Below are 25,249 nucleotides of genomic sequence, written 5' to 3'. Positions count from 1 at the left end.
TTGGCTGGAGCTCTGAGTCCTCTGAGGATGCTTGGGAGGTAAACTTGCAGAGGAAATCAAAGGCAAGGTTGGACAGGGCCTGGATCCTCGGCTACACCGAGATTTCATCAGATTGACCTTGGGCACATGACCTGGGCTATGAAAGGGAAATTGGCAGCAGACACCAGGTAGAGCCTCCTGTAGTCATCCAGGTATGAGATGGTTCAGATTTAGATGAAGGTCCTGGTGGTAGGGCTGGAGAAAAGGATGGACCTGGTACTTCTTAATATATTTATTTAGAAAGAAACCACAACAGTATCAGGACAGGAAAGAAGGAGATTTCTGTTAGAAATTATGTTTTCAACATTGTCTAAAAATGAAAATGACCATATCCATCTTTTTGTTATTTTATATAAACAATTAATTCTTACTATTTATTGCTACTTTTTATGTGCCTGAGCACCAAAGAATTGATGCTTTCAAATCATGGTGCTGGAGGAGGCTCTTCAGAGTTCTAGGGCTACAAGGAAATCAAACCAGTCAATCCTAAAGAAAATCAGTCCTGAATATTCATTTGAAGGACTGATGCTGAAGCTCTAATACTTCAGCCACCGATGTGAAGAGCCAACTGATTGGAAAAGACCCTGAAGTTGGGAAAAATTGAGAGCAGGAGGAGAAGGGGAACGACAGAGGATGAGATGGTTGGATGGCGTCACTGACTCAATGGACTGGAGTCTAAGCAAACTCCGGGAGATAGTGAAGGACAGGGATGCCTGGGGTGCTGCAGTCCATGGGGTTACAGAGTCAGAACTCTGACACTGAACAACAACAGATGATAGTAATGTGAAAGGTCACTTAGGATTCAATGAGCTTTGCCATTTAGGAACTGAGCCTGAGTCTTTCAAGAAGTAGACAAATTCCAGCCATTTTATTTCTTCTCTCTTTCAGAGATGTGTAATCATTTTTAGTGGGTAAATCTCTACTTCACTGCATTTTTCAAATCCTCATTTTCATTTTCTCTCAGTTCTGCTATGTTAAACTTTTCTCCCAAAGCATCTTTCCTGATTATTTGTCCTTTCATACATATTCTACAACCCAAGCCCCCTGCTTGCTGAGCACCAGGAAGGGCTGAGGACATGGATATGGTAATATTCAGGAAGGAAGGAGCCAGGCTCTTCTAACCTTGTTAGCCACAAAAAGATTTTCAGTTTCCCATAGACTTAGAAATGCAGCGATTGGAATTGGGTTCAAGCCTGCATCTTGCATCAGTGGAGATGGGTATTATGATTGCTGTGTTGAAATGTGGACTCAAATGCATTGGGGGTTTTATACTATTTTTCAAACTTCCAAATAGATAATGTCAGAACATTTCTGAAATGGGATACTAACACCAAGATATACGGCACCAATCAGCTAGTATGAGGCCAGCAGAGTGGAGGGGGAGCGTCTGGGAGACTCCTGGAGAATTTCCATTCCCATTCCCTGTGTCAACAGCTTGGCAACTTACCTCCTAGATTGCTTTATGGCTTCGGGAGAAATTCTCCATCGGCCCCGTGCTGTACTCAGCTCAGTGTTCAGAAGCCAAGGAATTAGATATGCTGTCATTGACGAAGCTGTTTATGAAAGTATCTTTTCTGAATTGTTCAAAAATCCAAAACGAGTCAAACTTTTGACAGTTTAAGACAACGGCGAGAGGGTCCTGGGGATCTCCCGAGTGCAGCCTTGGCTGTTTGAAGCTCTCTTGTTGAAAATGCAATTTCTTCTGGAGGATTTCTTCCAGCCTGTGATGCTTCGTTGAAAACTTTTGCCATTTTGAAAGGATTTCTTCACTGTGAGGCAGCTGACAAAGGTCATATTACAAATATGTTTCTGGGATGATAACATTTTGATTAGATATGCAAGAATCTTCTAGCCTTCCCTGGGATGTCATATTCTAACATTTTTCATTATTTTAAGAGAATCATGTAAGTTGATACGATTCCACAATAAGAACTTGAATTTTGTGGCTTATTTTCTTTGCTGTAATGTGCCAGCACCGTGGGCATCGTTGCAGGGAATAAATGACTCTTCCCCAATAAACCAAATGCCTAAAGAAGCCCCTGGAGGAGGCAGGGATGTCCATAAAAGTTGAAATAGATTTCATAATATGGTATTCAATTTAGTGTAATAAGTAGAAATCAAAAATAATCCAATACCCCAAATGAAAATACCTCTGCTACTAATCAAAGGGAGGTTGATTTTATACCAGAACTATGGCATTCTGCAGGCAAGAATACTGGAGTGGGTAGCCATTCCTTTCTCCAGGGGGTCATCCCAACCCAGGGATTGAACTTGGGTCTCCTGCATTGCAGGCAGATTCTTTACCACCTGAGCCACCAGGGAAGCCCAGATATGGTTTAATATGTGCTGAAGTAAATTTATTAAATTATCTATTTTCCTCATTAGTTACCCGAGGAGGAAACTTAGAAACCTCTCTATTTCTCTCTCTCAGCTTGAAAAATTAGCTCCTTAAAGATGACTACCAGAAATCATTTATCAAAAGGCGATTTTGGTTCTGGAGTTTATCACGAAAAGGTCCGTGTGTGCATTTTTGTCGTTCTGCCTCGAAGATGCTCAGTGACAGAAAATATTTCAAAAATGGCACCAGTAAGTGGACGTCATGAATTGTTCTCTGATACTGGTGTTGCTGTGAAAAACATCTAACGCTCAGCATTAGAAGGCCAAGTGAGAAACTGTTTAGGGTTTTGATAGATGACATCATGGTGCACAGAAGAAAAAGCGGGCACTGGGAAGGAGATGGAAATGCCCGGAGGGTGGGAGAAACAGGCTCTGTGTTCCCGTTCCTCCGGGTTTGATGAAAAATCTGCACAAAGACAAGAGAGCAGGGAAAATGAAGAAAGATGAGCTGGCCCTCAATCCACAAAAGTGTTAAACACCCGTCATTTCAAAAAACGCAATGCTTTTCAGCGATGTCCCAGAAATCAAGATGATCTAATAGATGCCGCAAAATACGTGTTTACCAACGTAAAACTTACAAGTCTCATTTTGGAAACAACTTTTGGGAATTTAGTTTAAATTCTTTTTTATTTTATCCCTAAATTTTTAATAACACAGAAATGAAAATAATTGGCACATAATCTGAGGCAATTTAATGGTTATGCTTTCATAAAATGTTCCTGCATCCACATTTTATTTCATTCTTAAGCAAAATGTTTCTCAAGCAGTAAGTACAATTATTTGAATGTCTAATTCAAAAGAAATGTTAATAATAAGATTTTTTAAAAAATTTTAAGTAGCAACCAAATGCCAGCTTTTTCTAGGTATGTTCTCCTGCTCCCCAACCAGGGTCTACGGCTACACCCAGCCTTTTCAGGTGGTCTCTGGATTCATGTCCAGTGATTGGAACTGATGAACTATAGCTTCCTTTGAGCCAAACTCTGTCAACAGAGATTTCCCCTTGTGTTTGATAAAGAACCAAAAATAACCTTTAAATAATTGAATTCCTTAGTTTGCTTTGGTGGCATGAGAAGAAAGTAGCTGTCTTGTTCCCCAGGATGGCTCCAGAGAGGAGACCCTGGTGTTCACCCCAGCTTCCTGCTTTTCCTGGCTTGCTGCCCTCTCCAGGTTCCTCACCTGCACAAAGCCTCAGTCTTACTGTCTGTAAAATGGAGACCCTAATACCTGACTCACTGAGGGTCTGCAATCGAATGTGTAGTGTGAGTGGGACTGCCCGCCACCATACTCCCGGAACCGCACCGGGGCCTCAGTCCCCGACTTCCTGCGTCTGAGCGGGATGACACAGACAGCTGTTCAGAGTGCTTTCCTATCAGGCGTCGGTTTTTCTTGTAATTATTTCAAGGGCCAGTTTTCCTCCCTCTCCTGACTCCAGGCCTGGTACCCACAAGTCTCTTCTGCGTCTCACCAGAAGCGAGGGCCAGGCCTCTGTGAAGTGTCACCAGCAGCCTCCCTGCCCCCTGCTCCGGGGCCCTGGCACATGATGCAAGCTTCTCTTTGCAGACATCAGACTGCAGTGTGATTATTCCTGCAACTAGACCTAACTGGTCTTAGTGACATTTGGATCTCTGGCCCGGACACATATATTGTTGCTCAGTCACTAAGCGGTGTCACATCAGGTGGCCAAAGTATTGGAGCTTCAGCATGGGTTCTTCCAATGAATATTCAGGGTTGATTTCCTAGCATCCAGAGAGCCCGTTAACCTAGGAGCCCAGTGTTCTTGAGAATTAGCCCAGGACTCCCTCGTGTGCCGTGTCACGCTAAGTCTCTTCAGTCGTGTCCGACTCTTTGCAACACTATGGACTGTAGCCCACCAGGCTCCTCTGTCCATGGGATTCTCCAAGTAAGAATACTGGAGCGGGTATCCATTTCCTCCTCCAGGGGATCTTCCCTACCCAGGGATCGAAACTTTGTCTCTTAAGTCTCCTGCATGGATAGGCAGATTCTTTACCACTAGCGCCTCCTGAGAAGGCCCGGACTCCCTAGTATGAAGCAACAAAAAACTGCAAGACTAATGATTCCAGAATCACCTTTAAAGTCATGTTTAAACATCTTCCAATTTATTTTTTATCATACAGGCACGGTAGATGGCAGAGTGAATATTCAGTTACTATTTCTAGCTTGTTAATAATCAAGTTTCATGTTTCCAATCATCGACATTCTCAAGTGCTACAAATGAAAATCAAATTTGCAAGATGCAACACATTTAGGGAAGTCATATCTGCTCTTCCTCTCTCCGACTAAGAAAGACAAGTTTTTAATCAGGAGTCAACTCTGCAGTCTTTGGAGTTGGTTTAAACTAAGTCAGTGACTCTGATTCTTTTATTTGAAGAACAAATAGCAGGATAAAATTCCTAAGCCTTAGAAATACACCATCATAACTTGCTGCCAAAAGATTTTAAATTCCTCAGTTCAAAAATGCTAACAGAGCCCTTTCTCTGTTTCTCTCTCTCTTCCTCACTTCCTCCCTCCCCTCTCTCTCCTCTTTTTCCTCCTTTCCACCATCCTACATTCTTGAGAATTGGGAAAATTCTGAAGAAGTTTAATCCTTGGAGGATCAATAACTCTGTGCAAGCTGTACCTCTGCCATTTCATATCCGAGTGGCTTTGGACAAGTAACTTGACCTCTGAAAGCCTCAGTTTCTTCACTATAAAATAAATGTAATGGTGTCTGTCTCACAAACTTGTTAGTTCTTAAAAGGACAACACACGTAAGAATAGGTGGTGCAGCATCTGCAGGATGCTTGAGTCTTATAACAGCCAAGACTTGTGGTTACGAATGACAGAAACACAACACAAACTTGCCTATTCAAACAAAAGAATTCACTGTCACACAAGAAAGTCCAAGCGTGGCTACCTTCAGATCTGGCTGGATCCAGGAGTTCAACAGTGTGGTCTGGGCCCCCCCTTTTTTTTTTATATATATATTGATAGGATTCCTTCCTAGCAAAGCTGGCCAAGTCACATGGTCCCTTCTTGTTGCCCCAGGAGCAGTTAACTGAACATCTACCCAGGCAAGAATCTGAGTGGTCCAATAGGCTGTCTATGGGAGATTTGCCACATACAGTGGAGACAGCAGAGCTTGAAGGAGAGAGCCAGGAATGTCCCCCCATGAAACTTAGTGAACACAGTTCCCATTCTGGTACTGCTTCTGCGAGTCAAAGACACAGTAAACCAGGATGTAAACAGTACGAACACTCACTGCTGTGTGGCCTTGGCAAATCATCCAACCGTTCTGTTTCCTCATTTCCAAAACTGTGATAATGGTAACTATCTATACCATCTACCCTATATGGTTATTGTGAGGATTCAAAAAGGTGATGAGAATCAAAGACCCAGCCCAGGGACTGCTACCTAATAAGCCATTGATAATATTTAGCTATTATTATTGCATTAATTTCTGAGTCTTATCTTTCTAGGGCTTGAATAATTTAATGAATCCAATGAAGTGCTGATGAAGATAATCCCTAAGATGAAGGCACCTCATCTTAGACGAATTTAGGCACCATTTGGCAATGCTTTGCTTGGCCTTCCTTGAGTGGTGGGGGTTCAACTCTAGGATAGCACCCTGGGCTGGCACCAAGTGGTCTTCATTCATGAGCCCCATGAAAAAGGTCCCCTTGTCCACAGACTTTGGAGAAGATGCCACTACACAAAGTCAAGCCCACCTGGGCACTTATTGGTGGCGGAGGACACCTCTACTCCTCAGGAGGAAAAGGGGCCGTAGGAAGCCCAGCACCTCCCCTCCTGCCGCCCTGGCTGCCCCACCCACCCACAGACAGTGATGCAGAGTTGTGATGACTGGAGAGACAGCATGTGAGCTGATGTGCCAGGGCCGGGCACACAGCAGGTGGCCCATCCCCGTGAGCAGGCAGGGTACGAGCACGGTGGCTCCCTACCTCTTGGCAATCCCGCCCTCATCACATCTGTTCTCCTGGCCACACAGGCTCATGTGTCCCCTGGGATGGTACTTCATCCCCCCAGCTGCTGTGACTGGTCCAGAAGGTGTCAGAGTCACCCGTGTTGGGCCAATCAGAGCCCTTCCCTGTGATTTTCTTTTTCCCCCCAGGGGAAGCTGGGAGAGGGAATTTGTTTCATCTCTAAGGAAGCAGAGCTGAAAGGAGGTAGTGCTGAGGTCAAGGTAGAGATGAGGGTCATGCCTGGAGCTGAAGAGGAGAGGAAAGCTGGTCTCTCTGTTGCCCTGAAGCCCTCCCTTCTCCACTTCTCTGAGCCGGACTGGCTGACCTCATCTTAAAAGCCCTTTATTTCCATAGCTTATTAAATGGCTTCCTAGTTGCATCAGAAAGAGCCCTGACAACTGGTAAAGGCCTCTCCCTGGGGAGTGACCCTTTCCAGCTTCTCCTCCCTTTCCCACCAGGAATGAGAACTGTCTCTTCCTGTCCAGTGGCCTCCTGGACCAAGGACAGCTTCATCTCCAGGGACTGCTGCTGAGACAGAAGGAGAGACCACTCCCAGGACCTCACTCTCGTCATTCCTGACTCCCCAGAGTCATCTGGGTCATCTCATGCTGGCCAATAAAGGGACAACTGGGCAGAGAGCCCCCTGCACCATCCTCACCACCAGTTTTGCCCTTCATGTGGTTATTTCTCTTTCCATCTTTGCCTAGTGTTACTTTATATCAGTGGGCTTCCCTCGTGGCTCTGATGGCAAAGAATCTGCCTGCAATGCCAGAGACCTGGGTTTGATCCCTGGGTTGGAAAGATCCCCTGGAGGGGGGCATGGCAATCAACTCCAGTACTCTTGCCTGGAGAACCCCCATGGACAGAGGTGCCTGGCAGGCTGCAGTCCATGGGGTCGCAAGGAGTTGGACACAACTGAGCGACTAAGCACAGCACTTTAAATCCATTGCTCAGTGCACTGGAGACAGATTGAAGACATTCCCCTCAGGGGGAAGACACCACTTTTCCTTCTTCAGATTAATATTTTGAAGGCTGAGACAGAAGGCTTGGTATAGCTGGTTTTCCTGTCTGCATTCTGCTTTGCAGTTTCCCAGGAAGACGAGAATGAGGACAAGTCACCATCTCAGCATCAGAATCCCCATGTCTCTGGCTTTAATTTCCAAGTCACAAAAACCCAGGCACGTCCGGCTCATCCCAGAAGGGCAGAGGTGGGGGGAGGCCCGCCTCCTCCTGGCGGCCCAGGTGCATACTCCCCAGCACTTCACACCACTTAAAACATTCTGCCCAAACTGCCAACAATGTGTTACCAACAGAGCCCTACCCGAAAATGGATCAAAAACACTTTGTAATGAGTGAAGGAGCTGCTTTCAAAAGGGCCAGCATCTAACAAAATCCCAGGTCCTCAGTGACCCACACCCGGATGGCCAACTCAGGGTGGGAAAACTCCCCCCAGTGTTCATATTGGCAGAAGTGGTTCTTTAAGCAACTTATGCAAATATATTCTTCCTGAATACAAGTCAGGAAGAGCTGACTTGTATTCACTCATTTACACATATAATCACCTAAAGTCACCACATTTTGGAAGGAAGGGTATGTAAGATTCAGATGTTCTCTGTCCAACAATTACTGGACAACTGGATCCAAAGTCTGCAAAAAACAGCAGTCCTTCACTGTGTGTGTGAGGGGTTGGGGGCAATGAAAATGTTGCCACTCACAGTCTTCCAGGCCTTTCCTTACATCAGGCCTTCAACCCCAGCAGGTACCCTGGCTGTTCATCGGGTCTGCTCCATGTGGGGCCACTCACTGCTCAGGGCCAGGCACGCAAGGGATCTTTGGTGCAGGGAGGGGCCTTGTCCTGCCGCCCCACGGCCCTGGCCGCCGTTCCAGATTGCAAATCCCATTTCTGCATCTTCTGCACCACTCAGCTGTGTGCGCGTGGGGGTCATCCCACTAGACCCAGCATCTCCAGCCCTGCAGCAAGCAGGCCAGCTGACACAGGTCTCAGGAGTCCTGAACGGAGGCCTCCTGCTGTCTCTGGAAGAGCCCTCCCGAACCCAGGGTGAGCCTGAAGCAGTTCCAGACGTCAACAGAAGCACCTAGGGGCCCCTGGGCAGAAGGACTTTTCGCCTCTTTGTAGGAATGCAGGAGCTGAGCGTGTGGAACCTTCCAGGTAAGGCTGCCCCTGCCTTCTTCCACCTGCTCCCCTCCCCCTGCAGAAGGATGGAGCCCAAGGCCCCTCCCCCTCTTAGAAGACTTCCTGTGCTGCATCCATACCACAGTGGCCCCAGCTGTGCTGAGCCCTGGTGCAGAGCAGAGTGTAATCAGCGACAACCAGCGCCCACTCCCAGGTCCTGAGGGTCTCCTTCCCCCTCCAGGACACCCTGTGCTCTTGTCCTCTCAGGCTGGTTGACCACATCACCCAGGTCCAGGATGCTGACTCTGGCCAGCTTTTGGCTCCAACCTTTATAGAACACTGGGGCTGAGAAAATCAATTGTGTTAATAGGCGAAGCTCTCAATTGGAGACGTGTCCTAAAGAAAACCGTGTGTAAAACAAAGTGGCGAGTGGTGAGCTCTGTCATGTGTCTTTTGTTCCAAGACTTTTCACACGTTTGTCCAGAGTTCAGGGCTTTCAAACCACACAAGGTTTTAAGTGATCGTTATAAAATCCCTTCTTTTCCCAAAGGCAGGGTAGTAAGGATTAAGTTTGACTACTGAAGACAGCTTTGTTGTAAATGGTCTCTAATGTCACAAAGCAGCTTGGAAAGAGAGGCTTATTAAACAAATTTCTTGGGTTGCAAATCATTGGAAGCAATCACATGCCGTGTTCATTTGTTTAACCCGGTATCCATTTGTATGTTTAAAGAAATGATTCAAATGAACACTGTTCCAGCGCCCACAAGAAAGCTGGCTTATGGTAAAGGACATCCCGGGAGGTTTGTGAAGAAATCAGAGTGAAGGTGAGCGAAGGCTTCCGGGGTTTCCACCTCTTGTAAAAAGTCATTCATGGGAACCAGAGAATGTCCAGAGAAGAATGGGTATGATTTATTGATCTGAGGATGGCAAAGCCCAAAGGAACCTCACCCAGCTGTGCAACGCTGTCATCCTCCAGCGAGATCAGGTGGCCTGCACAGTGAGACGGCATTCTGCATCTCCCGACCCTGTGAGCCTCACACAGTAGGCTAGCTCCCTGACTGGGGGCCATCCTTGTGCTTGTAGATGAGGATCAGGTGTGATGGGACAAGGGCATGAGGCGGAGGGGAACTTTTGAAAACAACGATTTGAGTTTTTGAAAATTATCACCAAGAAGGAAAAGAACTTACCAGTAAGTACAGGGAATGCAATTGTAGTTCTGCTCAGGGGAGAGTCACATTCTAGATAGTCTTAGTCTCTGGCAGGACCAGTCCTTGGTGGTGGCCTTTCCTGTGTCCTCCCTTGGTTTCTGCCCCTGGAGTTCCCCACCCGCCCGGTGGAGGAGGCTGGAGCATCTCTCAGCCTCCTCAGGAGGGGGTCCTGCTGAGCATAGCCAGGTGCCCGCCTGGCCCCTGGATGCTGCCCTCCCCTCACTCTTTCTCACCTGTCTTCCCCGACGCCACATAATCCACTTAAACAGGCACCAAGATGGTCTCTCTTTCCTGGGATGGGAATCAGAGAGGCTGATAATGGCTTAGGAATTCATATTAAAATACTATTCAGATAAAAAGAAAAGTAGGATACATGTAGGAACTGTCCAACTACATCACAGTACACTTGTCAGGATGTTGGTAAGCAGCTTGATCCAACTTTTGTGTTATTTTCCTTCTTCAGTTCTGTTGGGATCCCAGGTCTGATTGGGTCCTGGTAGGTACAGATTATAGGAAAACTGGTGTATTCTTGTCCCTGATGTTTATTAGCCCCATGTGCATGCCTACATACAGAGGATTATTACAAAGATCCTCTAAGTCGTGTCCGACTCTTGCCACCCTATGGACTGTAACTCACCAGGCTCCTCTTCTTCTGTCCGTGGGATTTTTCCAGGTAAGCATACTGGAGTGGGTTGCCATTTCCTCCTCCAGCGGATCTTCCCGACCCAGGGATGGAGCCCACATCTCTTGCATATCAGGTGGAGTCTTTACCGACTGAGCCACCAGAGAAGCCCCACAGATGATGACTTCGAGGATTAGAGAAGCTGAAAAAACGTCCTAAAGTTGCACAGTGAGCTAACAGAAAAAAACCAGAACAAACAGCCAACGTGCTTCACGTTGCTGGGCCTTCCTACCCCGCAGGAATTGAGACAGCGACCAGGGGGCACAGGCGGGAAGGCGCTGCGGCCCAGCTCTTGCCGGGTAGGAAGGACCAGCAAAGTGATCGCGAGGCCCCGGCAGCGAGGATAGAGCCGGCCTGGCATCCAGCTTTAACCTGGCCAGGAGGCGCCACCGGCCAGCGAGCCTGCGCAGAGCGGGGTGTCGGCTCAGACGCCGCCGCCGCACTGCGCATGCTCCGACTTGGCAGGGCGCGCGCCGGCGGGGAGGCAGGGCCCTCGGCTCCGCCCCGTCACTCTCGGCCCCGCCCCCGTCCTCCCAGGTCCCGCCCCCGCTGCCGCGCGCGTTCCATCCGGCGGCACTGGCGCCCAGGCCCCGCCCCCGACCTGGGCCCCGCCCCCAGCCTCGGCCTGGTCCCGCCCCTCCGCCTCCTCGCCGCACTTCCGCCGAATCCCGGCTCTCGCGGGCCCCGAGCATACTGCCAGGCCCCGCCCCCAGGCCTCGGCCCCGCCCCCGCCCCGCCCCGCGCCCGTCCCCCGGGCTTCCCGCACTCCCTTGGCGCTGCGTGGTCCTGCGCTCCGAGCTCCTTGCGGTTGGCGGCTTAGGCAGCGCGGTGAGTTGTCTGGATCACCTCCCGCCAAAGTTCGGGGCTCTCCCCGGGGAGAGCAGGCGTCTGCAGCCCGTGGGGCAGTCCAGCCCCCAGTGGTCCTCCGGGCCCTCCCCCCGCCCCCCTTGCCATGGTGGTGGGGCCCGCTCGGACCCCCAGCCGCCCCTTGCTGGCCCCAGGAGCGACCAGGTGTGCCCAGGGGTTCCCAGCCTGGGTTCTTCTTCCAAGTAGAATGACAGTGGCCTGGCCTGGGAGTTGTGCTGCTCCTGCCAAACCTCTAGTTGGTCAACACCTGCGAAGCCCTGCTGCTCTGCACTGCTCCCCAGCCTTCTGTTCCCAGGAAGCTTCCAGGAGCCCCTTCTCTGGCCCTCCTTGCAGGAGCCCTTAGCAAACCTCCCGTGCAGAGGCCTCACGTCCTGTTCCTTGGTGTGAGAGGAGGGTCCGCCTTTGTATACACTGTGCCCTCATTGCGTCTGTAAACACTGACACGTGGAGTGACCAAGTGGAAGTTTGAGAGCCAGGTACCCTGGGCACGGTAGTTCCCAAGGACGCGATAAACATAGGAGGGCCGTTCTCAACTGGATTCCTCACTCCCTGGGCTCATGATGAATCTCAGCGTGGTGTTTCTCACTGTGTCTCAGCTCCTGGCTGACTTTGTTCCGGAAGCACGTTTTGTATATGTGAGCACAGCTTTGGCGTGATTGCGTGGATGGTCACCGGGCAGAGGGAGACTTATTTGTCCAGAGAAGGGTCATTGCTGCTATTTGCGGAAGAACATGGAGGTGTTGAACATAAAGAGCTAAGGATTAGACTGGCCTTGAACTCTGTGCCCTCACTCAGAGTATCTCAGCCAGGCGCTCCTCTTCATCTCCCTGCCCAGGACGTGATGGTGGGCGGGGGCTGAGTTGCTCTCATGAGTCCCCCAGTGCAGAAAACACTCAGGGAGGTAGAGAAGACATCACAAAGCTTAGCACGCCTTGGGGGCGATCGTCTTTAGGAAAAGGATGTCAGCTGGGGTTATCAACCTGTTAACTCAAGCTTGTCCCAGGAGGCAGTGACGCCAGGTCCACACTTGCTGAGGGCCAGAGCCCATGAGGAGAGCTGGCCTGGCTCTGGGAGGCGTTTCATTTCTCCTTGGATTCTTTGTTTGAGTTAGGATTTGAGTGGGAGAGTCATGTCTCTTACAGTCTGGGGACAGGGTAAAGCAGGCCTCAAGGGCAGAGCTATATGAAGGTACTTTTCTTGGTGAGCATTCTTTTCATTAAAACAAATCTGTATCACACAAACTAGACCTAACTAGTGTTATTAGATGCTGCTTTTAAAAGTCCTCACTGTTGGAGATCCAGGTTTAAAGAAATAAAAGCCCCAGGTGTGGACAATGGTTAATGTCTTACTCTTGTTCAGCTGCAAAGGTTCTTAAACCTTCTTTTCCTGTCTATGTTGGTCTTGCTTGAGTACTGGTGGAGCCTCACCTGGGCCTTCTCTTCCGCTCAGGCCTGCACTTCCACGGTTTCCCCTACTGGTATCTCACTCTGGGCCCTCTGTCCTTCCTGGGGGGAGGAGGGGGAGGCAGGCCTGAGGAAGCGCATTCCTCTGGACTTCCTCCTCCAGACCTCTTCTCCTGCTTTCTCAGGAACACCAAACAGTTTACAGTCCTCAGTATTTTTAAATAAACTTCCAAATTGTCTTTATTCTTATTTTGCAGAGGACAAACATTTAGAAGCCAGTGATTCAAACCAACACTTGTATTTCAACTCCCTTTTTGGGGGGCATCAATGCTGTTTTCAGCTTATATTCTCCTTTGTAGGAAAAGCAGGAAGCAGAACAGTGATTCCTGAATTCTCTTTGCCAGTAAATCCTCTCCTGGCCTCCCTGATAGCTCAGCTGGTAAAGAATCAGCCTGCAGTGCAGGAGACCCCGGTTCGATTCCTGGGTCAGGAAGATCCTCTGGAGAAGGGACAGGCTCCCCACTGCAGTATTCTGGCCTGGAGAATCCATGGACTGTAGTCCGTGGGGTCACATGACTGAGTGACTCTCACTTCTACTCACGTTGCCAGTCGTGACCTGTTAATGTTACTGCCAGGTTTGTTTTCACTCTGACCCCGCCTGCCTTCCTGGCCCCAGTGTGAAGCTCCTCTTTTCTGGCCACTTTCCTGAGGCTTCTGACATCCTGTGGGACCTCTGGGTGCTTGAGGCTTGTGTCACAGTCCGCTCTGACCCCCTGTTTGCTGCGTAGTTTCCGACACAACCGTTTGCTGAACGAGCTTGGGTCTTACCATAGATTATCACTTAAATGAAACCTGAAGATTTAAAAATCAGAGACATATAAACATATAATATTGGGTTGACCAAAAAAATGTTCAAATGAGCTTTTTGGCCAACCCAGTGTTACCATTGGAGGAATGTGACCTCTTCATATATGCTCATGGTAAACGAACCAAGCCAGTACCCATCCTGGTCTGAAAGTGTTCGTGGTTTATCTGGGTGAGGGAAGGAGGTTTGAGCTATGCAGGGTGGCTAGTTTTCACTTCTTTGACATCAGTTTTCCCATTCCATTAGCTCTGGAGGCCTCACTTGGGCATGTTGTTTAGTCACTAAGTCGTGTCTGACTCTTTGCGACCCCATGGACTGTAGCCCGCCAGCCTCCTCTGTCCGTGGGATTTCCCAGGCAAGAATACTAGAGTGGGTTGCTGTTTCCTTCTCCAGGAATCTTCCCAATCTGGGGATCGAACCTGCATGTCCTGCATTGGCAGGTGGCTTCTTTACCACTGAGCCACCAGGGAAGCCTTGTATTCGGCTTCCGTAGATGAATGTTTGACATCCACTGTCCGAGACAAGAGACTTCAAGGTGTGTGTTCTGCGGCATTTGGGTAACTGCTGCTTATCTGCTGGTCAGTGGGAAGAAATAGTCTAGTTTTCTTTTAAACTTTCTTAAAATGACAGTGTTGTTCAGTCACAAAGTCATATCCAATGCTTTGCAACCCCATGGACTGCAACACTTAGACCTACTATATAGGAGGGTTGTAAGGTTTGGTGAAAGCCACATCAAGAATATATGGGATCCAGTGACTGACTGACTGCTTTATATCACTGTTAAAATGGATTGCTTAAGGAAAGGAACGCAGCATTTTTGTGACCTTTTGTGACCTTTGGAGGAACCAGAGTGGTTTTGGCAGTCATGGCTGTCACGTATAAGCGGGTCTCAGTGTCATGTCAAAGTGCTCGGAATCCTTGGCAGTTAAGCCAGCCTGTGGCTGCCGCCCTCATGATGTCTGCTCCAGCTGAACATCTAAACACATAGGCCGCCCCAGGGGCCACTGACACAGCAGTGGCATCCGTGTGTGTGTGTGTGCGCGCGCACGCGCGAGTGCGCACGCGCTAAGTCACTTCAGTCATGTCTGACTCTTTGAAACCCCATGGACTGGAGCCCGCCAGGCTCCTCTGTCTGTGGGATTCTCCAGGCAAAAGCAGGTTGCCATTTCCTGCTCCAGGGATTTTCCCAATCTAGGGATCGAACCTGTGTCTCTTATGTCTCCTGCATTGGTAGGCAGGTTCCTTTCTACTCAGGCCACCTAGAAAGCCTGTGACATCCTTGGCCATGTGCTAAATGCAGCACTTGTTTCTGATACCACAAGCTGTTTTCAGTTAGATCGAAGGCCTAGCAGAGGAGTGGGGTTCTCCAGGCTTCACGTCCCCCTGGTATACCCCATCTCCCCAACCTGGAATAAACTCGTGGCCTGTGACACAGCTGTGATAAACCCAGTTAAAAATTCTGCAGAAACATTTTCTTAGTGTTTTTAAATGTGTTGTCATGTGTGTGTGTGGCCGTGAGAGGAGTTGTGAGAGAGCAGTAAATGCCTAGCATGCTTGCTCTCCTACTTGGAAAATTTTCTTGTTAGAATAATTTCCTACCTGGAACACTTGTGAAGTCAGCAGAGTATCAGCCAGGCTCTGCTGCCCGTTCCCAGAAGTCTAGGGGTGAAACTGAATGCGTGGTCCACCAATGGCACGACTCGTAAAAGCCAGCACTTGTTAAATCTATTTGTTTTTATTATAGACATCGATCTGCCAGTCGCAATAATGCATTTATGGACATTTTTCTGCAAGCACAGCGCTGGTGGCAGTTTTTACTGACAAATTGAGTCATATGGATAGTAGTTTAGAAAACTCTTACCTTATTGACGGATCGGGCAATTCCAGCCCTGGATGTTCAGAGGTTTTAGCTGGGTGGGAGAGGGAACTGAATCTCAAGGCAGAATATGGGATAAGACATTTAAATGTTGTACTTTAATAATAAAAAAAAACCTGGTAGTTATTTCTCATTTGTTTTTTAAACTTTGAGCTACAGGTTACCCCCCAAACCAAAGGACTGTAAGGGGCTGAGGGTGTCCCCTTCAGATCCGGCCTTCTTGTTGGTGTCAGAAGTAAGAGCCGCCCCTGAAATGTGGGCTTCGTTGCTCCTCTTGAAGTGGGACATTCATGAACTGTAGCAGAGCATTTCTCAGAAGTGGTCTGAGCCCTGCTGGTCTCAGTTACCGAGGGTGCTGGTTAAAAAGGAGATTATTGGGTCAGAACCCAGGGGGCTGTCTTTGCAAGCTCGCTAGGGGACCCTAATGTTTGAGCATCTCCCGGGCAGTCGTTAGGGTCTCCACCACCCCCCTTATCACGGTGGAGAAGAGCTCTCCGGGCTCCCTCCCAGATGGGTTCACCCGCAGCCGGCATCACTGTTCTAAATCGCCTGTGCTTGTGGATCTGTGTATGGTTTGTAAGTCCTCGGAGACATGTGAATCTCTGCGAATTGCAAACCCGACATGTTATCCTAGCATTTTAGTGTTCGGTCTTGTGGTTATGACAGAAGATGCAGATGTTACCAAAACTTTGGCATTAGTTTTACAAACAAATGCTAAGCAGGGACAGCCGTATTATATTTCACGCCCATCTTTCCTTCTGAATGGCTGGCCTGTCTTTTTCACCCTCTGGGTACAAGCATTTTTATGGTCTCAGGTCAGGGTTAACTTCCATATGTACAACCAAATACAGTTTTGGGGAACTGAACTGAATTTTTACTGATGAAGTGCTGGAGTTGTGGGTGGGAGAACCACGGGAGGGGTTCCCATGATGCCGTTTCCTGGTTGCGTGGCTTTGGGCAGCTGCTGACCCCCCAGCTCTTCTGCTCTTCTGCGGGATGGCCGTGATCACACAGACTCTGTCCCCCTGGACGAGCGTAAGCGCGGGAAGTCATGGACGGCAGTTTGTGAAGCATGAAGCACGACCTGGATAGAAATTTTAATTTGGAACCATAGTCTCATAGAAGGATGAGACCAACTGGAAAAAGGGTGAGGAACCAACCAGAATCCTTCTTTCCCTCCAGTCTAGTGAACATCCTGCTTTTTCAGTTCAGTCGCTCAGTTGTGTCCAACTCTTTGCGACCCCGTGGACTGCAGCACCCCAGGCCTCCCTGTCCATCACCAACTCCCGGAGCTTGCTCAAACTCATGTCCATTGAGTCGGTGATGCCATCCAACCATCTCATCCTCTGTTGTCCCCTTTTCCTCCCACCTTCTATCTTTCCCAGCATCAGGGTCTTTTACTTTCAGTCCAGTCAGCATCCTTGTTTTCCCTTCATCCAATCAGTATTGTCCATATACCCCACCCCAACCAGTCGGCATCCCAGTTTTACACGTTTACACTACCCAAGCCCTCACTTGGGGCAGTATACGTGGGGTTAAGGTTGTAGCCACTGGGAACAAGACTGACTCAGTTTGGACCTGGTTCTACTAGTTACTGTCTATGACCTGAGTGAGGTCACTTAACCTTTTCTGAGCCTTGGTTTCTCTAGAAACGAGGAGAATGGCATTGTCGTTCTTAGGGCTGTTGGGGTTATTGGGAGAGAATTCCATCTGGGGGGAATCAGCCCAGGCCTGGCCCGTGGAGAGCTCTGCATGATAATTGTAGCTGTTATTTGTTAACTCAGTCACAAAACTGTTTCTGGTGGAGGCAGGACTGGGGATGGGGTCTCGGTTGGGCTCCCCCTCCCCCGTGCCTGTGGATCCACGTGTCTGTGGACCCCTGTTGGGTCTGGAGGATCATGAAGCCTGGTGCTGATTTGCCAAGTTTCTGAAACCCCTTTTGTCTCTAAGGAGGTGGTTTGCCCCGCTGCCTGTTGGCGGTTTTTACAGCGGATGATCTGGGAGCCGCCAGGTGGCTGGCCTCAAGGTGCTTCCGCGCAGTGGCAGAGCTCTAGCGTCCAGGGGCGCTTTGCCGATGGCCGGCTTGTGCTCTGTGGGCCTGGAGCAGGCCAGGGGGCTTAGCGAGCGCTTTCCCAGTGGGCACCACCCGGCTACGACGGCCCCAAGTCACTGTCTTCAGGAGGCTCGACCTTCAGTTCAGTTCAGTTCAGTCGCTCAGTCGTGTCCAACTCTGTGACCCCATGAATCGCAGCACGCCAGGCCTCCCTGTCCATCACCAACTCCCAGAGTTTACTCAAACCCATGTCCATCAAGTCAGTGATGCCATCCAGCCATCTCATCCTCTCTCATCCCCTTCTCCTCCTGCCCCCAATCCCTCCCAGCATCAGGGTCTTTTCCAGTGAGTTAACTCTTCATATGAGGTGGCCAAAGTATTGGAGTTTCAGCTTCAGCATCACTCCTTCCAATGAACACCCAGGACTGATCTCCTTTAGGATGGACTGGTTGGATCTCCTTGCAGTCCAAGGGACTCTCAAGAGTCTTCTCCAACACCACAGTTCAAAGCATCAATTTTTCGGCACTCAGCTTTCTTCACAGTCCAACTCTCACATCCATACATGACCACTGGAAAAACCATAGCCTTGACTAGATGGACCTTTGTTGGCAAAGTAACGTCTCTGCTTTTTAATATGCCCTAGGTTGGTCATAACTTTCCTTCCAAGGAGTAGCGTCTTTTTTTCATGGCTGCAATCACCATCTGCAGTGATTTGGAGCCCCCCAAAATAAAGTCTGCCACTGTTTCCACTGTCTCCCCATCTATTTCCCCATGAAGTGATGGGACCAGATGCCTTGATCTTAGTTTTCTGAATGTTGAACCTTAAGCCAACTTTTTCACTCTCCTCTTCACTTCATCAGAGGCTTTTAGTTCTCTTCACTTTCTGCCATAAGGGTGGTGTCACCTGCATATCTGAGGTTATTGATATTTCTCCTGGCAACTTGATTCCAGCTTGTGCTTCTTTCAGCCCAGCGTTTTCTCATGATGTACTCTGCATATAAGTTAAATAAGCAGGGTGACAATATACAGCCTTGATGTACTCCTTTTCCTATTTGGAACCAGTCTGTTCCATGTCCAGTTCTAACTGTTGCTTCCTGACCTGCATACAGGTTTCTCAAGAGGCAGGTCAGGTGGTCTGGTATTCCCATCTCTTTCAGAATTTTCCACAGTTTATTGTCATCCACACAGTTGAAGGCTTTGGCATAGTCAATAAAGCAGAAATAGATGTTTTTCTGGAACTCTCTTGCTTTTTCGATCATTGAGCGGATGTTGGCATTGATCTCTGGTTCCTCTGCCTTTTCTGAAACCAGCTTGAACATCTGGAAGTTTACAGATCACGTATTGCTGAAGCCTGGCTTGGAGAATTTTGAGCATTACTTTACTAGCATGTGAGATGAGTGCAATTGTGCAGTAGTTTCAGCATTCTTTGGCATTGCCTTTCTTTGGGATTTGAATGAAAACTGACCTTTTCCAGTCCTGTGGCCACTGCTGAGTTTTCCAAATTTGCTGGCATATTGAGTGCAGCAGTTTCACAGCAGCATCTTTCAGGATTTGAAATAGCTCAACTGGAATTCCATCACCTCCACTAGCTTTGTTCGTAGTGATGCTTCCTAAGGCCCACTTGACTTCACATTCCAGGATGTCTGGCTTTAGGTGAGTGATCACAGCATCGTGATTATCTGGGTTGTGAAGATCTTTTTTGTACAGTTCTTCTGTACAAGGCTCGACCTTAACCACCCTTTAAACTGAAAGAACTTCCTGGAGGACCAGACACGGACTCTGTCACTGTGGCCACGGCCGGGAACCAGCAGCAACACCAGCATGTGACATTGTCTTCCCGCGCAGACTTCCCCTGTGGCTCAGATGGTGGCTCAGCATCTGCCTGCAATACGGGAGACCAGGGTTCAATCCCTGGGTCGGGAAGATCCCCTGGAGAAGGAAATGGCAACCCACTCCAGTATTCTCACCTGGAAAATCCGTGGATGGAGGAGCCTGGTAGGCTGCAGTCCATGGGGTCGCAGAGAGTCAGACATGACTGAGCAACTTCACTTTCACTTTCCTGCGTGAAGGGTAATGAGGTCCAGTAGGTGAGCTTTGTCAGAATTCGATCTGCAGTGAGTTTTGTGTGTATGGGGAAATGGGCCTTATTTTTGGGTCTCTTTACCTCCTGTTGGGTTCAGCCTGATAGAGTAGCGTTCCAGAAGGTTCTGGCCAGTGCAGTGGTGATACCCTCATACATTTTTTGAAGGCCTGCTGGGAGCTTCACCCAGTTGGTCCCAGAGAATCCTTGAGGTCACTGCTGAGGGGGACACTCGGGGTCTTTGTCTTGCCTGTGAGTGTGTGGCCTGCACAGGGCCCTGGGCTAGGAGTGACCAGCCCTAGTTTGTTTGTAACTAGTGCAGGCGTTTCCCATCCACCTTGCAAGCCGCCTTTGCAGCCGTGAAACAGGGGCGCTGTCAGAAGTCGTTTTCAGGGTCAGAGCATGGTGTAAAGATGCATGCCTGTATGTCAGGAGGTGCCGTCACATGCAGTCTGTCGGGCTAGTGCTGCGGGGTCTGTCTGGGGGCGTTTCTGGTGGGGAGTGTGGGGTGATGGAGGGACAGTTGGAGGAGAGGCCCGAGTTCAGGATCCCGTTTGTTAGAGAGAGGAGCCAGCGTTTGGTGTGTATGTGTTTCATTCCCATGAGACAGTCCTCCAGGAAGTGGGGAGTGGGGGCAAGCTGGCTTTGGAGGGGAGTCGGCCCTGTCTGTCGGGCCTGGCATTTGGGTTCTGAAGCTGGGAGATTGCCTTACTGTACCTCTTCGTTCAGGCAGAACTGTCAGCGGGGAGCAGTGAGGCTCATTAACAGGCCTCCCCAGCCCGCACTCCGTGGGGTTACCTGCACTTTCCCGCAGGTAGTCACAGAATCCGTACAACGAAACTGTCAAGACTGGGGTGTGCAGTCACATCAGAATGTAGATTACCAATAAGGTGTGTGCTCAGCCTCCTCAGATGCAGGTCACGGGCCGTGGGACTGGCCGAGTGGCTGGGGAGCCCACGCTGGAGGATGAGAGGCAGTGGCCAAGGAGGGAGGCCCGGGTGGTCCCGGTGGGCGTGGTCGGGGGAGGCGGGGGAAAGAGGAAGACAGGTCCTTCCTTGGCGACATGCCCACAGCCAGACTCCGCCCGAGGTCGCCACATGCCGCACTGGTCGCCTGGCTCCGCCACGCTGGAGGGACGGTGCAGGGGGGACAGGGACTCAGAGGAGCTAATGTCCTGGAAGTGAGCAGTGACCCTTCCTCGTGAGGCTTTCCACATTCAAGTGGAAGTTCCTTGAATAAAGGACGGGGCACAGAAATGATGTATTTCCAAAAGTTACTGAATTTAGCCAGCTATCCTGAGAAAAGCCCATGTGTGCTATTCTTTATTGTGCAGAAGAATCTGTTTCTGTCACCACTGTGTTATCATCAGATTAAGCTGTCGAGTCAGATGGATGGTGAGTCGAGGCGGCCGCTGGCTGATTGCTGGACCCGCACCGGCCATCCGTCTCCGGGCCGCCCTGGGGGCAGGGGCTGCTGGGGAGGAGGGCAGCGGCGGGCGTGGAGGTCACCGGCAGGTGGCTGTGCTTGGCAGGGGGCTGTTGAAATTTGTTGCAGGAATGGTTACTTAGAACCAAATGCAGGTTCTAAAATATTCCTGAAATGCAACACTATCCACCCCTCTGACTACTGGTGTGGTCGCCTTCTGCCCACAGAAGGACAGGCTCCAGAGAGCCGTGCGTTCTGTCCGTCCTGGGTGGCCAGTGGTTTAATGGAACGCGGGACTTTCTGGGCTGACACTGGGGACCCCGGGCAGGCTGAGTGGTTGATAGCCCTGGACACGCTCGGTCCTGGGTTGGGGGTGACAGGCTCGCTGTCGCCCCAACACCGGCTTGAACCCACATGGGCCCTGAGTCACAATCAAGAGTTCAGTTTCCCTACAAAAGTATGGGCTGTAAAGACTTCCTCTTAGATGTTCCTAACCTGTTTATTTTTGCTGTGAGTGTGAATGAGAACATGTCCTGGAGCCTCTGTCCTGGCCTTGTGGACTGGGAACTTGCTGCTGTCCAGGGGTATCCTCTGGACCATCTGTCAGGCCAGAAAAGCCTCCTAAGGTTACAGTTCTGATTTCCTCGTGGTGTTCTCTCCTGTCTGCTCAGGTTTCTTGCTCAGAGACCTTCTTTGGGCCCAAGGTGCTTTTCCACATGACTGTTGACAGTCCAGGTGGGGTGGATTCTGGGGAAGGTTAGTGAGATATTCTTTTGCATTGGCCGGAAATCATGTTTCCAGTGGTTTCAGACGTGGAAGCAGCTATCTGACCTGCCTCCGTCCTGCCCTGGCGTTTGTATGGAAGATCCTACTACTCAGGGAAATTCTGAGGCCTGGCTGTGCGGGTGTCTGCTCCATTCTGCTGTCTGGGTGCCCACTGCTGCCCTGTGCCTGGCTCAGCGCAGCGGGGCCCTGGCACCGGGCTGCCCAGGGCTGAGCTCGGCTGGAGGGTCACCTGTTGGAAGCCAGGCAGGTTCTCTGTGCGGGCCAGGCCGGCTCTGTCAGCTCTCAGCTTGGAGGCTGTCTCTTGGGGTGGAGAGAAAAGTCCATGTGGACTCTGGGTTCAGATGGCTGACCTTTCCCATCTCCTGTCCCTCTGCCACCGATGGAGGAGCTGCCTGGCTCCAGCCACAGCTGCCTGGGTCCTTTCTGCCTGGTGTGCCCCACGCCATCTCCCTGCTTCTGTCCCTGAGCACTGCTGCCCCATGGGGCCCTGTAAGCTGGGCACCCAGGAAGATACAGGGAGTGAGGACCGCTTCCTCCTTGTCCCGTTGGAGGCAGGGGTGCAGAGATGCTCCAAGGGGACCCCTCTTTCCCACCCAGGACCCAGAGGAACACGAGCCTGTGAGGCTCCTGTTGGCGCCACTTTTAGCCCCAAGGCCCTCCACGTTCGTCCCTGCAGCTTCTCTCGAAACCTGCGCGTCAGCTCTTCCATCTCAGAGTGAATGGGTGGGAGGCCCCAAAGATTCTTATCTAGGGATCCTCTTCCGATTCAGCCTGATCATAGACCCTGTCTGCTCCCAGGCTCTCCCTGAATCCTTCCCATGGCCCTGCCCTTCTGGAAGCCTCTTCAGCCCCTGTGGTGCCTCCTCCCCTTGGGCCCATCACACTGCACTCGGGTTTCTGATTGACTTGTATTGTTCTTGTCTCTTGATGCTGGCATTCTGTCTTGGAAACTGTCCGTGGCCTCGTGTGGGGTTTCTGCCTGATGCATGGCCCAGCGAAGGATTCAGGGTACAGGTTCCTGTGGATAGAACGTGCCTCTAAAATTCACATGTTGAAGCCCCGACCCCCACTGTGACAGTATTGGGAGATGGGGACGTTAGGGGATTATTTAGAATAAATGAGGTTTGAAGAAGGGGCCCTGATCCAAGTAGGATTAATGGCCTCGTAAGAAAAGAGAGAGGGTGATCTTACTGGGCAACAGGCGGCTGCCTACAAGCTAGGAAGAGAGCCCTCACCAGAAACCAAATCAGCTGGAACCTTGATCTTGGACTTGCCAGTCTCCAGCACTGTGAGAAAATAAATTTCTGTGTGTTAAGCCACTTAGTATGTGATATTCTGTTACAGCAGCTTGATCTAACTAATGCAAGGTGAGGTGCAGACTAAATAATGTTACTTCAAAAGCACAGAACTCGTGAGGGGTTTGCATATGAAGTTGGCATTTGGAGATAAAGATAACTTGGTAATCAGTGCTCAAAAATAGGACTGTTTGCAGGTTTAGCTCTTGACATACCGAAAGATGTGTCTATCAGAATAAAAGAAAACAGGATGAACAGAAACCCAAGTCTTCTTACCAGGATCCCAGAGGTTTCAGAAAGGAAATCTGGCAGATTTGGTCAAGACCCCAGAGGGCCAGTGGACCATGGACAGGCTGGTGTTAATCCTGGTGCCGGGCAGACCCTGCTAGAAAGCAGTCAGGGCCCCAGGCCCTGAGGGAAGCTGGGAGGTGGAACTAGAGTAAATACCGGATGACTGGGTTTCATAAGCACGAAGAGGGGTAATAGTACTGGCCTACAGCCTCAGCTGGTTGGTTGGGAGTTTCTGTTGCTTTTTAATTTTTTCTCGATCCTGGGTCAGTTCATACTCTGCTCCTGCTGGAACTGAGCAACAGCACGTGGTCATTCTGCTGGGCTCTAGCGAGGATCCTAAGAACCACGCAGTTTGCCGCTTTTCATGCTGAGGTGTCTTGACGATTTTTGGAGGTCTCTGTAGAGTTGGTGACGAAGCAGGGCATTTCTCCCTGGAAGCCTGCCAGCCTACACTTGCACCAGACTGGCCCACGTTACAACTGAGGCCATCGATGAGGGAATGTAGTAAATAACAGTGGGAGACTTAGATTTGCGTCTGCCCAGGTCGCCAGTTTGCCAGAAACCACAGTATGTGTTGTTGGTTCTGCAGGATGTCTCAAACGTGTGGGTATTTTTAGGATTGTTGCAAGGAACGCTGCAATTGTGAACTTTCACCATGTCTGAGCTCCAACCCTTTGTATGTCCAGAGGATGACCGGGCCCACTCGGGGGTCCAGCGGTGGCTGGGAGAGACTGCTATGTGCCGCGGGAGAGGCTGGGCTCCGGGGCGGGGTTTGTGCTGCGCTTAATACCGTATTGTCAACACCTGAAATGCGGGTTTGGCTCCTCAGTGATGTTTTATTTATCAGCGCAGCTATGCTTGTCGTTTAATTTCATATTCAGAGTCTAAGAATATGATTAACCTTGAGGGCCCTCTTGTAATTATTGGCGATTGATTCTGTGTAACCTTGAAATCAATGAGAGGGGCCTCATGGTGTGGTGTGCAGTCTGTAAATGGGGTTCTGTGACGATTGTAGTATCGGTTTGTCCCCAGAGCAGGTTGGATGGAGCTCCAGCAGGTGACCCATTTTATACACCTGCTCTGGTGTCCTGTGTTCCTTACGGGACTTGTGTTGATACCACAGGTGCCCCCAGCGTGCCCCGCCCCCAGCGGGCAGGGCGGGGACATGCAGTCATCGATCTGGGAGCGCCGTAACATAAAAACACTTCAGGCTGCTCAAAGTGTATTTTACAGGTGCGTATTGGGCCTTCGGGATGTTGTATCGAAGAGCCCAATTGTACAGTGACCATGAGAACCCAGTTAGAATAGATTGCTTGATTTTGGGGGGACGGTGGTCTTGCATCTTGACCAGAAGCCTAATGAGTTCTAACTGCTTTCGTGTTCCTACACTGACTTTCTCCACCAAAGCATTATTTCTTCACCCTCCTTGTTTCCAGCTTTAAGCTGAAATAGCGATACGTTCTGCAGCGGTGGTTTAGGAGGAAGTCTCCTAGAGAGGTGTAATCAGGTTTGTGTGGAAAAGTCTGTGCAGGTGATGGTAGAGGTGGAGGTGATAGCCAGTGTTTAGAAAGATGGGGCAAATGGGCATTTTCCTTTGATAACACGGGATGTGCTCATGTCCCTCTCCTTGTGACCTGGGCATCCGGTGGGGAAACGGTGTGCACCTCTCTTCTTCCCCATGTTTGCAGGTGGGCGATCGGGTTCTGAAAGGCCCTGGGTTTTCCGGATGGAGAGAGCAGGTGGAGTGGGCAGGGCAAGATCACAGGACTCTTCCTTCCATGCCTGTATTCCTGTCACTGCTTGGGCTCGGCAACTTTGCGCTCCTAAAACTTCCTAGAGGCTCCAGAGTGATACATCAATACCCCGATGAA

The 25,249-nt window shown here is 50.0% G+C and overlaps 1 protein-coding gene across 1 annotated transcript in view; it reads left to right on the top strand.

Annotated features, from left to right (window-relative positions):
* Positions 1-11,157: 11,157 nt before the first annotated feature.
* MGMT (O-6-methylguanine-DNA methyltransferase) overlaps positions 11,158-25,249 on the top strand; it is a 272,727-nt gene continuing 258,635 nt past the window's right edge. Inside the window, exon 1 of the mRNA XM_043475511.1 lies at positions 11,158-11,265. The gene's annotated coding sequence lies outside the window, so the exon portion shown is untranslated. The remainder of the gene's footprint in view (positions 11,266-25,249) is intronic.

The sequence above is a fragment of the Cervus canadensis genome, chromosome 8, assembly GCF_019320065.1.
Source record: "Cervus canadensis isolate Bull #8, Minnesota chromosome 8, ASM1932006v1, whole genome shotgun sequence".
NCBI classification, from domain to species: Eukaryota; Metazoa; Chordata; class Mammalia; order Artiodactyla; family Cervidae; genus Cervus; species Cervus canadensis.
This window is presented reverse-complemented; position numbering and strand designations above follow the sequence as displayed.